General features: G+C 34.7%; 1 protein-coding gene across 1 annotated transcript in view; it reads right to left on the bottom strand.

Moving 5' to 3' along the window:
- LOC101891287 (calphotin-like) overlaps positions 1–11,900 on the bottom strand; it is a 53,802-nt gene extending 41,902 nt beyond the window's left edge. Inside the window, exon 1 of the mRNA XM_020036450.2 lies at positions 11,811–11,900. The gene's annotated coding sequence lies outside the window, so the exon portion shown is untranslated. The remainder of the gene's footprint in view (positions 1–11,810) is intronic.
- Positions 11,901–12,436: the final 536 nt, after the last annotated feature.

Genomic DNA, 12,436 nt, shown 5'->3' with positions numbered 1-12,436 from the left:
CATTTGGTGAAACTCAGTCCGGTATATATATATTGCTCCAATAAACATTTTTTATATAATTCCTATATTGGTACTAGAGGTACACAATTCTCCGTTAAATTTGTTGAAAATCGATACAGAGTTGGATATATTTTCCAAACAGTAACTACCCTAAAGTCATGATACGCATTCTAATAAGTTGGTATGATCTACTCCGCATAAATTGCCACTATAACATTTTTTTGTTACGGGAGCTCTACTAAATACGCATAGTGGTGTAGGGTATCATATGGTCTGCCCCGCCCGACTTTTGACTTTTCCTTACTGGTTTTAGAATGCTTAATAATGCTCCTAGCGTTGCCATTGTACTTGAATGTGGAAACCCATAAGAAGTTTTTTTTTCTTTGAAAATGACACACTACGTGTTGTTAGATAGAATCACATTCTGAGTTGATTTATGCATGTCCGTCCGTCCGTCCGTCCGTCTGTCCATGTATTTTTGTAAACAAAGTACAGTTCGCATTTATTGCCCTATCCGTATGAAATTTTGCACAAATCATTTGTTTGACCCAAGGACGAACCCTTTTGAAATTGCCTTTTATTGTGCAGCAAACGTGTAATATCAGTCCGAATAGTATGGAATTTTGAGGGTACGATTAGATTGGACCTGAAAATAAGTACGCCAAATTTGATCGAAATCGGTTCAGACCTAAGTCTGATTTTACACGGTCTTTTTGTACACGGTTTTGATATAACACGGTTTGAAAATTGAATATTTTTATTTTTTTACACGATTTTATTCCATTTAGCACGATTTGAAATGTTATGTACTTAAATTTTTAAATTTAAGCTTAATTTTAACGCATTAAGATAAAAGGTAAGCCAAAAAAAATATTTTGTATTTATTCAGTTATTTATGTTTCTTAATTTTGTTAAATATTTTATGTATCCCTAAAAGGAAATGTCAGATAAAAAACTAAAAGAGAAGGCAATTTCTTTGGAAACCAAGATTAAAATTTTAGATAGCCTTCGAAATGGAGAAGGCTCAACTGCTCTTGGAAAAACGTTCGCTTTAAATGAAGCCACACTAAGAACTATAAAGAAAAATTAAATTGCAATTAAGCAATCGGTGATTTTATGAATTCTTGTTCTTAAAAATTCTTGTTTTTCACTAATTTTAATAGGTTTTAGAGATTAGGAACAAATCACCCATTTTTGTATAAGACCAATGTCTTTTTTACACGGTTTTTTTTTCTTCTGGGACCAATCTACCGTGTAAAAACAGACTTAGGTGTATATCAAATTCAGCTCAAAAATATCTTTGCTAAATTTTATCGAAATTGGTTTGGATTTGGATATATCTGCCATATATAACTTCGTCCGATTTACCTTTTATTGTGCACCAAATATCTAATATTTGCCCAAATGGGATGAAATTTGGCACTTACGACTAAATTGAGTCTAGAAGCTAGTATGTCAAATTTGGTAAAGATCGGTTAAGATATAGCTATAGCTCATCCGATCATCATCATAATCCGATTTGTTATATTTTTCAACCACAGCCGTAATATGCTTTCCGTAACAACAATATTCAGGGAAATATATGAAATACAGCTCAGAAATATCTTTGCCAAATTTTCTCAAGATCGATTCCGATTTGGATATAGCTCCCATATATATCAAATGAGCAATACAAGTCCGAATTTAAAAGATACAAATGCTTCGGCATATTTAGTCTTTTGAACTTTAAATTATAATTATGATTTGAATTCTCCCATAAAATCTTTTAATTGTTATGTGGAGCTCTACTAAATTAGAAAAGTGGTGTAGGGTATCATAAAGTCGGCCCGCCCGACTTTAAGACTGGTTTTACATACGGTAAAATGTAACAATGTTACGAAAGCACAAAAAAAACGCGTGAAGTCATGCATCTACAGTACCCCTAGTCTTATACAATCGAATCGATGTAAAAGTGCACCTTCATCACAGAACAATATCCATGAAGCTCATAAAACACGAAATTAGCAGCTGATTCCATTCAAGCTTGGCACATCTCGATATTTCCATCAACACAAGATCTGTTATAAAGATGGTAGAGATCGGACCATTCCTTCTGGTACCTCTCCCACAAAGGGTCAAAGTTTTGAATAACCAAAACCAAATAATGCTCTACTACATATTTCCAAGCAACAAGAGGAGACTTTTGTCATGTCTATAGAGAGAGCTATTCTTGCCCACGAAGTAAACATCTTTGGCCAATACAGCAGCCAAGAATGGACTCTATGTCCACATGGCTTTATACATCCTCTCGTTCATACCACTAGTACCCGCAGGTTATATATATAATTTAATAAGACAAAGATATGCCTCATTGAAAAAAGAGTTTGAGACCCTAGGTTGTTCCGCGAGGAAGTCATCTATAATAAAGGGTTGAATCTAAATTAGAAATTGTCTTCAACATGAGCATTTATCATGTCCGTGGAGATAAGTTGTAAAATATAAAAGCAAAGGCACAAACCACTTATATTTTGTGTTGGTGCGCAAGGAGTTAATTGAAAAATAGTTTTGATTTTTACCATTTTTTGGATAAATCAACGTATTTTTGATAAATACTAAGGTAATAACAATTCTCCTAATTTAATTTAACAGGAAAATTACACAATTTCCCGACTAGGACGAATAACCAGAGTGGTGTTGGCGGTAGGGAAACTGCATGGAAAATGCTGAATTGCACAAAAACTATGCTAGCTGCGTCATTGAGGCGGTGCTTAAATGAAAGGTCTCGAGTAGTACTTTTTGGCTATATGTGACCCAAATGATTTCAGATAAGCGAATTTTTACGATTTTCTAATCAAAATGGCGGTTTCGGTAGGGAAACTGCACGAAAAATGCTGTGTTCCACAAAAATTATGCTAGCTGCGTCATTGAGGCGGGTCTTTAAGATAGTAATTTATATTAAAGCGAGAATCTTCATTATAATTTTTTTTTTTTTTTGTGAAAAAAAATATTTTTTTCTTAACACATTAGTCAATTTTTGCAACAACTTCGACTCATTCTAAGTGGTTAGCTCCCTATCAGGCCAATCATAACACATCTAGAAATTGCTCTAATTTCAATTAGCATTGAATTTCTTTGAAATACACAGGAATCTGAAATTGTCATAATTTTGAATAATAGACCGAGAGTAAATTACGTCTTATTATTGCAATACATTGACTTGCAAAAGCAAATGGGGTAATGGCATAGCATTCTTTACAGCTAAAATTTCTATGGGCGATAGACTCCTTGACAGGCATTTTCATATTCAAAGCAGTTTTACATGTATATATGTATGTGTGAACCTGTCTCCCCCTCCCCTCCCTCCGAAAGCGTTTCTATGGCAATTGTCTCCTTTGTGGTCATTCAGAATACAAACACACACACACTCACATTCAAATACATATTGTCTATCCACACCATTATTATTTAATTGCTACTCTCTGTTGGTGGCATTTCGATATATTCCCACAATGGGCTACGAAACTGATATGGACAACACCCACAATTGAGCAATTATTTGTCGCTCTTCTTCTTCGTCTTCTTTTCGTTTACAAATTGATTTGTTTGTTTGTATCTCCACTCTGATTATTTTGCAACCTGTATTTGTTTGAATCAAAATTATTATATGTTCTTGTATCGTATTGATATCATCGTCGTCATATCTTTCGGTTATCATTCGCTTTGTTATTATGTCAATTTTTGTAAGCATTTGAAATGAAATGGCATGGTTTGTGATGTGAAAAGGACCTCCCCACATCCCGACCCCGACTTAGTAGTGACGTAGCTCCAATGAATAGAAATTTATGACGTTATTGAAAAATTATATGTCCTGCTTTGGATGTAATGTCTTAAAGAAATATTCCAATTCCTTACCAATGCGGTAAAGGATGGGAGGTATTTGTTATGTCCTTTGAGTGTGCCAGGAAATTTAAAATTTAATCTTCTTTGGAATTTCATGGAAAATTATTTTGAAATTATAACCAGGTCAAAATTGAAAATGTTGAGCTGGACAATATAGCCTCTTGGACACATATAGAAGCAACAGAAGTCATACCAAATCATGAACCAAGTTCTCCGTTAGAGATAAGGTAATTTTCGGCTCATACTTTTAACATTCCTAAAAAATAGAATTCTTATTTTACTAAAAACATATGCCCCACTACTAAACTTGTTCAGCTTTATTATAACCTCCACAATACTATGGAGGCTATAATAAAATAAGGAGGGTATATTAAATAAATGTCATTTCTTTTGTAACTCCTCGAAATATTCATGTGAGATCCCACAAAGTATATATATTCTTGAGCAGCGTAAAATTTTAAGTCGATTTAGCGATGTCCGCCTGTCTGTCTGTCCGTCTGTTGCAATCACGCTATGTTTCGAATGAACTAAGATAGAAGGCTACATTTTGCACACATGTGTATTTTGTCGGTAGGCAGCTTAAGTTTGCAAATGGGTCATGTCGGTCCACGTTTTGGTATAGTCTCCATATAACGATACCTCACAATATTCGGCATTTTGATGATTTTAGCGTAATTATAGACCGGAATAGTTTCAAATTTCCTATTTGAAGTTCGTAATGGATACTTCAACCTATGACAGAAATTTGTTTATGCAGGTCCATGTCTTCGTAAAGCCCTTACATAACGGTACATCCCAATATTCGTAGTTTTATGGTATTAGAGACATTATAGACCGGAATCGTTTCAAATTTCGTATTTTAAGACCTTATTGGGTATTACAACCTATGGGAGAAAATTGTGTATGCAGGTTCACGTCTTTGTATTTTTATGGCATTAGAGACATTAAGGTCCGGAATTTTTTACGTTTCGTATTGGAAGATCTTAATGCGTACTACAACCTCTAACAAAAAATTGTGTATGCAAGTCCATGTCTTCGTATAGCCACCATATAATCACAACTCATGATATTCGGCATTTTGATGCTTTTAGCGATACCTGCCAATATAAGGTATTTTGTTGATTTTATCGACGTAATTCACCGGAATTGTTTCACATTTCGTATTTGAAGTTCGTAATGGATGCTTCAACCGATGACAGAAAAATGCAGGTCCACATCTTTGTATAGCCCACATATAAAGGTACCTCCGTTTTTCGGCATTTTGATGATATTAGCGACATTATTCAACGGAATTGTTTTTTAACTTCGCATTTGAAGGTCCTAATAGGTACTACAACCTATGACAAAAAATTACTTATGCAGGTCCACATATTCGTAAAGTCCCTACAATATTGGGTATTTTTATGGTATTAGAGACCGGAATTTTTTCAAATTTCGTATTAATAGTTCGTAATGGGTACTACCGCCCCTGCACGTCCACGTCCCTTCGTATAGCCACCATATAACGATACCCCGCGAAATTCGGTATTTTGATGATTTTATCGACGTTATTCACCGGAATTATTTCACATTTCGTATTTGAAGTCCGTGCTGGATACTTCAACCTATGACAGAAAATTGATTATGCAGGTCCACGTCTTTGTATGGCCCACATATGGAGGTATTTCCATTTTTTCGGTATTTTGATGCTATTAGCGACATTATTCACTACAGCCTATTACAAAAAATAGAGTATGCAGGTCCTAGTCTTCGTAAGGCTACCATATAACGGTTTTCATTTAAACGGTATTTTTCGAAGATTTTTTTTTTTTTCAAAAATTTCCAAGTTTCTTGAATATGGTTGAGGGTATTTAGAGTTCGGCCCCTCTGAAATTAGTTGCGGTTTTCTTGTTTTTAAATTCAGTAATTTTTAGTTTCGGTCTTGCATCACACACATGTACCGCCAAAATTTGGAGGAGTCTTTTGTCTCATCTCTTTCTGGGCTTTTCCACCGTTTCGTCTAATTCGCTGATTGGGCGCCACTCTAACTCTCTTCTCGGCTGCTTCAATGTTCCATTTCTTTTGAAGATGAACTCCTTAGGGTATTTGCGTAGGTCCAGTCTTTTTAAGGTCGTGAGCTCTCTAAACAAATTTCTGGACGCTACACTCGAAACCACAATTCATGCACTGTCTAGCTCTCACTGTTTCTGCTTGGGCGCCACTGTAACCACAGATTTCACATTAGGCTAGGGTAAACGCGCCGGTCTCTTCTCGTCTCCTCCAAAGCTTCGTCTATTTTTTAGATAAACTTCTTAGAGTATTTGAGTAAGTCCACTCTATTAAGGATCGTGAGCTCACTAACCGAAATTCTGGACACTACACTAGCTCTCACTATCCCTGCTTAGTCGGCACTGTAACTACAGATTTCCTCTTAGGCTAGGGTAAACACGTCGGTCTCTTCTCGGCTCATCCAATGCTTAGTCTATTTTGATCCACTCTTTAAAAAGTCACCACTGTAACCACAGATTTCCCCTTAGGCTACGGTAAGCACGTCAGCCTTTTCTGTTTCTCGGCTCCACCAAAGGTTCGTCTATTTCGCAGATGAACTCCTTGGTGTATTTGAAAAGGTCCACTCTATTAAATATCGTAAGCTCACTAACCAAAATTCTGGACGATAGACTTGAAAATCCAATTCATACACTGTCTAGCTCTCACTGTCCCTACTTGGGCTCATATGCAACCTTACTTTATAGAAGTCTTTTGTAATCTCTGAGGTCTCTTTTTACTCTCTCTCTCTACCTTTCTCTCTCTCTGCTTTTCTACCATTTCTTCTACTTCGCATTTGAATTTGTGAATGCAATCCTTAATATACCCTTAAAGGACACCAATTAATACGCTGTCTTAGTCTCTCTCACGGCTCCTCTCACTCTATCTCCCTCTCTCCGTCTGATCCGGCTCGGGCGCCATTTTAAAGGCAGGATTCTCCTAAATCTAAACCAAGAATATTTGTCCGTAACAACCACAACTGTTTAATTATTTTCTAATTCATTTATTTGCAGCTACCTTTACTATAACTTCTAATACTAGTAATTACAACTATGGAATCCATTATAAATCTCCATGAATTTCATAAAATTTAAATTCAATTATTCCCAATCTCCAAAAAAAATTATTTTTTGTATCTCCGTCAAAAAAATCATTTCCATTTTTTACCCTTTCTAAGATTTTTTCTTTGGCCTTTCATTTTGTACTTCCTCATCCCCATAGGATGCTGTTTACTGCCTACGAGACACCAAGAGAATCAGGTGACAAACATATGAAAAGGATTATTCTGTCCGTTTATTATTCACACCTTGAGTGCGACGACACAGGTATATGCATATGGCTCATATGACCGCTCGGTCTTTCGGTGGGTCATTTATTTGTGCGGCCATTTGACATGAAATAAACAACATTAAGCTCTCGAAGAAGTTCATGAAGTTCAAGGCAACAAGGTCAAACGACGATATAAACAATAAAATACCAGAAAACAATAGATTTGCGTCGATTTGAGCTCAATGCCACCTGGATGAAAACGACCGAGCGAGCGAGGGAGAGAGAGGCGCGTCGCATCTGTCAAACGGCAGCGTGTGATGAATTGGAAAAAAAAATCACACACACACAATACGGTCGTTAGTAGTTCATCGATATCCCTGGATAACAACAGAGATAGGTTGGTGCGAAATAAATCAATAGTAAATTTCCTACATCCCCAAGAACGTCATCGGAGCAGTTGGAGCAAGAGGTTATTCCTCCTATTGTGGTCATTTTGGTACGGGGACATTGATCCATAACCATATTGAGAGTTAAGCTTTATCTCGCTGAGAGGCCAAGGGAATTGAACTCCAAGTCTTACAACATCGTTGTCATCAACATCATCCTGGTCATCATTTACACCAATAAATGTGGGTAAATGTTAACCAACAGCAATAACCAACAGCAAACTGCCAACTGACATTTTTCCAATAGTTGTTGTTGTTTTTTTCTTCTAGAAAATGCACATTTGCAGCTGGAGCGGTTCAGTGACATCGCAATGGGGAATACGTTCTTTTTCTTTTTCTTTTTTTGATATTTTGAAAAATAATTTCAAGTCATTCCTAGAAAAGGAATACACCAGTCACCCGATATTCTCTGAGAGCTACAGACAAGTCATACCTATTAACAAATTAATTGTAAATTAAAAATAAAAAACTTAAATAAATAAAGGATGTTGGAAATATATAAAGAAGACGTTTTAAAGAAAATGGAAAGGTAAGACGTATTATTCTTGATGACTTGTAAAATAATAAATAAAAGGCTTTTTATTTATATTTTCTTTTCGGGCCCAGTGTAAATGCTTCAAGAGACATGCCACCTTGCAACATGACAATGCTTTTAGATCCAAAGCCTATTTACATTCGCTTGCAAGCATGCCACAATCTACATGACGTTGTGACTGGAGGAAAATCAAGTTTATTTACAGAATCAAAGACGGAGAAATCACTGAAGGATTCTTCGATTGGCATGGTACCGCTTAAGGGTTTCCCGTATGCAAAATATCTTTAAACAAATTAACCCTTTGGGAGGTTCTATTTTTAAAAGAATTATTAAAAACTCTATTTCTGCAGAATTGCAAAATTACAAAATTATTTGATATAAAATCACAGAATACATGAAAAGTTTAAATATAACTTAAACGCCAGGAATTTATAAAAACATATTTTAAGGTCTGAGTCGCACTTTATGTGAGTTTATGCAAAATTTTTCTGTGAATCCACATTTTAAAAGGATAACGTCAAAGACAAAAATATTTATTCATAACTAAATAATAGAAATTCTGTTTCCATTATATATCAAGTATATGAGATTAGAGAAAATATTTCCTTATATTTTGATAAATTTTTCCCCCACTTTTTTTCGAGTTAACAGATGAAAGTAGCATACAACTTCTATTTATACAGAAAATCAAATGAGGAAATATTCTACACCAAATTTCACTATCGAGGAAATCACATTCGAAATGAATATACTACAAGTTAAAATTATGTGTTTACATTTTCTACGGCTTATTTAATAACAAAATACTTCAAAATAAAGTTATTTTTTGGGGAAAGTGTCAAAAGAAGAAATATTCTAGTTTAAATTCCAATATCAGTCTCTGAACAAAAAAAAATGTGTATACCAAAATTTATGAATTTTTTATGGAACACATCTCTTAAAAAGATCAATAATTGTGGTTTATAAAAAATCTTTCTTTTATACTCTACAAATTTAAAGCAGTTGAGAGGTCAAAATTCCAATTGGGTTTGGAGTTCTCCGACCAAAGCTTCTATACAATCCTTCACATTGCCTTAACCATACCCAAAGGAACCTCAATATTTCTACTCTTCGGTATGGACCCTATTTAAGGTTAATCTCTGATTTCAAAGATACCTCCTGATTTTAGTTTTTTTCGAGGGTCTTTGAAATCTCCGGATAATTAAAAAATATATACATTATAAATACATGCTTATTGGTCCTTGAAAAAATATGAGTTACACATCCAAGGGTCCTTGAAAAAAATTTCCTTACAAATTCAGGCTTATTTGAAAAAATATTCCTTGAAAATCCACGAGTTCTTCAAACAATTTTCTTTACAAATCCACAGGTCATTAAAAAATATTCTTTAAAAATCCAGTTTTATTGGTCCTTAAAAATCTACGTTTATATTCTTTACAAGTTCAAGAATATGGATCTGTTGGTCCTTGAAAAATACCCATGTCCTTGAAAGAATATTCTTTACATAGCCATGCTTATTGATCTTTAAAAATCCATCCTATTATTACAAATCCAAGTTTATGGATCTGTTGGTCTTTACAGTCTACGAGTCCTTGAAAAAATATTTTTTTAAAAATCCACGGGTTCTTCAAAAATTATTTTTTTAAAAATCCACGGCTTCTTGAAAAAATGTTCCTTAAAAATCAACTGGTCCTTATAAAATGTTTGTTATAAATCTACAAAGAAATAGTCTTTAAATATCCACGGGTCCTATACAAATTGACGATTATTGGTCTGTTGGTCCTTGAACAAATTTTCTTTAAAAATACACGAATGATTTAAAAATGCTCCTTAAAAACTCCACAGGTCCGTGAAACAATATTATTTACAAACCCACGCCTACTGGCCCTTTGGTCCTTGAAAAATATCCTTTAAAAATCCACATATCCTTGATCCACTGGCCCTTAAAAAAACATTCTTTAAAAATTCACAGGTCCTTGAAAAAATATTGTTTAAAAGTGCAAGGGTTTTTTAAATAATGTCCTTGCAAATTCACGATTGGTCTGTTGGTATTCGAAAAAATATTCTTTAAAACTCCATGGATCATTCACAAATCCACGCTTATTGGTCTGTTGGTCGTTGAAATTCATTCTTTAAAAATCCACAACTCCTTGAAAAAATGTTCTTTGGAAACCCACAGGTTCTTTAACAAATATTGTTTTAAAATCTAGGGTCCTTAAAAAACATTCTATAAAAGTCTACGGGTCCTTGAAAAAATATTCTCTACACACCCACGCTCATTGGTATGTTGGTCCTCAAAAATATTCTTTAAAAATCCACTGGTCCTTGAAAGAATTTTCTTTAAAAGTCCACGTGTCCTTAAAAAAAATGTACACACCCACGCTTATTAGTATGTTGGTCCTCGAAAAATATTCTTTAAAAATCCACGAGTCCTTGAAAAAAGTCTTCCAAAATCCACGGGTCCTTGAAAAAAATCTTTAAAAATCCACAGGACATTGAAAAAATATTTACAAGCACAGGCTTATTGGTCAGTTTTTCTTTAAAAAAAAATACTTTAAAAAATCACGGATTCTTGAAAAACAATTTTCAAAAATTTACGCTTATTGGTCTATTGGACTTTAAAACAACTATTCTTGAAAAATTTACCCTTTACTGTGTTGGGGGAAAAAAAGAAATCGACCAAAATGGATTTGAGCCTAACAGGCCTTTTCAATATTTTAAAGTTGTGTAAGGTATAACATGGTCGGCCACGCACGACTATTGTCTTTGCTAAATTGTTTTAGGTATGAATTAATAGATTTTTCATCTTTAAATGTGGGCATCAATTGGAATTTTTAATTTGAGACCAAAACTTAATGGAGACTTTCTAGCGAATCGAATTAATCGCATTGACTTAGTTACATAATACAAAAAAAAAAAAAAAATGGCTTACTACTATCATTAACTTCATTTTTTTAGAAGGAGTGAAATTAAACAATATTAAACCTTTTAATTGGTTTTCCAAATAATATATGGTCCGTTCTCTATTTATCTCAAGGGTTATACGCCACAATGGGTTAATACGCCAAGAACTTGCAAAAAGAACCTTTTTCCACAAAACAACGTTAAGTCACAACAAGATGCATAGTTTCCATTAATTGAAACTGGTTTCAAGTTCTAAATGCAGACATCAAATACCAATGCACACAACCTACTCATCCTTCGCCATCCAAGGGACAGACAAAAAGTATAAAAGCAAGTCCCATGCCACAATTGTTAATAGTAAAAACTGAAACACAACGCAAATCGGAACAAGCTGACCATGTGGAAATTTGTAAGCTCAGAGAAAAACTTTTTCAAAATCCTTTATGCGAATTTTTAAATTAAATTTTTCAGATTTTGATCCTAGCCTTCATAAGCCTCACCATGGCATTGTCGATTTCAACACCGCTGCTGGCAGAAATACATCCCCAGCCAGCCGAGGCCCCAGCCAATACAAAACATGCCAGTTATGTTGAGGCCATATCGCCAGTCTATGCAGCCGCAGCACCACTAATAGCCACCTCGGCTGTAATACCGGCAGCCGTGACCACGGTCCAACACTTGCCCTATGCCTATGCCGCAAAATATGTAAGTAGTTTGTCTGATTTTATAAACTTAAACTAATTCAAACTTACCTTGTTGCTGTTTAGCTGACTTATGCCACACCTGCTGAAGTTTCACACTACCGCATTGCCTATTGAGGGAATTAAAGCTTTGGTTTGTTTTTTTTAAATGCAAAGCCGTTCACTGCCTGAAAGTATACCAAGAAAAATTTGAAGAGTTTAATTTTGAGTTTATGTGGAACTTATTTTTTGTATGAGTTTCGTTAAATTTTGTTTCTCATTCTGCGGAATTTGAATGCAATGGAAAAAAATAAAATACACTGAAATACAACAACAACAATAACAAAATAATTTGCTTTTGCGCTACAGCTTAGATGGTTGGTAGGGTTTAACAGTCAGTCAGTTTAAAGCTGGGTGGAAGAAGTTTGAATCTTTCTCTGCTATGGAGGGTATATTAACTTTGTCATTCCGTTTGTAACTCCTCGAAATACTCATGTCAGACCCAACAAAGTATATATATTCTTGATCAGCATAAAATTCTAAGTCGATTTAGCCATGTCCGTCCGGCTGTCTGTCTGTCCGTCTATCTGTTGTAATCACTCTATCTTTTGAACGAATAGAGATAGAAGGCCAAAATTTTGCACACGTGTTTATTTTTCCAGTAGGCAGGTTAAGTTCGTATAGCCCCCATATAACGC

This window comes from Musca domestica, unplaced genomic scaffold (genome assembly GCF_030504385.1).
Source record: "Musca domestica strain aabys unplaced genomic scaffold, Musca_domestica.polishedcontigs.V.1.1 38, whole genome shotgun sequence".
NCBI classification, from domain to species: domain Eukaryota; kingdom Metazoa; phylum Arthropoda; class Insecta; order Diptera; family Muscidae; genus Musca; species Musca domestica.
Note: the sequence above shows the minus strand (reverse complement) of the source record. Positions and strands in the feature narration are given on the sequence as shown.